Source organism: Amblyomma mixtum, chromosome 8 (genome assembly GCF_055824585.1).
Source record: "Amblyomma mixtum isolate Tamu chromosome 8, ASM5582458v1, whole genome shotgun sequence".
NCBI lineage: Eukaryota > Metazoa > Arthropoda > Arachnida > Ixodida > Ixodidae > Amblyomma > Amblyomma mixtum.
In genome coordinates this window covers 26880066-26881703 of record NC_143019.1, presented here as the reverse complement: position 1 = coordinate 26881703, position 1638 = coordinate 26880066, and the positions used below count along the sequence as shown (strand labels likewise).

The 1638-nt window shown below is 48.8% G+C and overlaps 1 pseudogene; it reads left to right on the top strand.

Moving 5' to 3' along the window:
• Positions 1–458: 458 nt before the first annotated feature.
• Positions 459–1427, top strand: LOC149331793 (uncharacterized; annotated as a pseudogene).
• Positions 1428–1638: the final 211 nt, after the last annotated feature.

Sequence of the window (1638 nt, the reverse complement as noted above, 5' to 3'; positions counted from 1 at the left end):
GGAGCTTACGTCTTCAGGAGTTCGACATGACTATCGTGTATAAATCAGGGCGCCAGCGTAACGATGCCGACTGCTTGTCCAGATATCCAGTCGAGGTTGCGCGCAACGGCGACTAACCGGACTTTCCTCTCATCGCATCCGTAGACGCAGCGACTATTTCCAGTCATCAACGTGAAAACCCGGCTACTAGCATTTTTCAAAGCCACCGCGCTTTCCTTCTTAGACCCTATGACGTCACCTCACCTTGACCGGCAGGGAGCTGTGGGTGACCAGTCAAGCCAGTCCGTGCACTGGGGCCTGTGCATATCAATGCATGCATGCGTGCTGTGTGGGATATTTTGAATCCAAGCACGTTTCTTCTCGTAGCGCGGTTCGGTTCTATTTTGGGTTTTACTCTGCAAACTTGCGTTGGGTGCGTGTGTATGTGTGCTGTAAAGCGAAAGTGTGAGCAGCGCAGAATGGGCCGCTGCTGCGTCCCGAACTGTCGCGGAAATTATGACGGTGGTCCGAAGGTTTGCGTGTTCTCGTTTCTCAACTACGACAGAAGGATAAAATGGAAACGGACCATCCGCCGTGATGATGTGGACATCGGCACTCTGCCTGATCCCAAGGAGCGATAATGTCTTACATGTGAATCACTGCGCTTGTCAAAGGATACGTAGGGATTCAGTACCTTAACTTGGACTAGTTGACAGTTGAAGGACATAATGCATACGGAATACTCCCAGTGCGAAATGTGACGTTCATCAGCTGTTATAAATATCACAGCTGATGCTCGTTAACCGGCGTGTAGTAGCATTAATTAGCAACAGCGACAGTAGTAATGAATGCTAGCGATAGCAGTGACAACATCAAAGAAAAAATATGTCGTACTCAAAGAGGACATTTGTTTTCCATACACACAGATGTGCGAGCTCCATTTTAAGCCTGAGTATCTCCGGTCTACAACCCCGTACACAGATTCAAATGGCAAGACAGTACACGTTCCGGTGAACCTTACCGGACTTACTCCTGATACTATGCCGACAATATTTCCGAATTGTCCATCGCACTTATTGAACTCTGCTCCGATTCGCGAGGAGCTCGACGCTAAACGATGACGCCGCGAGGCAACGCATCTGCAAGAGGCCATCCAGATGTCGCTTTCTACGCGTGAAGATGAGAAGCGCAGGAACATGACGTCATCATATGAGCAACTTCTGTCGCTGCTTGAAAGTTTTCCTGTGTCAGACTTTTGGTTGATGAGAAGAACCGACGCTGCGGTTGTATGCTTTCATATCGACGAGAACTCAACGCACCCAGAAGTCGGACGCTCCATAGTAGTCAACAATGTGCTCAAGATTTCAGCCTTTTGGAGGATAGTTGCTGTACGCGGTGGTGATGCGACCATTCCCGGGAAACTCGAAGACGTGCGCAGTCTCGAATAAGGGCAACCATACCGCAGACTAGCTGGTTATGGTTGCCATTTTGCTGAGAAGACCAACGTTGGCAAGTGACGGTCGAGGACAAAAAGTAGAGACATTAGAACAGTTGTGTGCCCTCCTTGTCCCTGTTCCTCGTTTGCACGCTCTGCTATTTTGATCACGCCTAACCACCTGCTCTTAAAAGGTTTCAATTAATTATTTAACTATCAGCCCA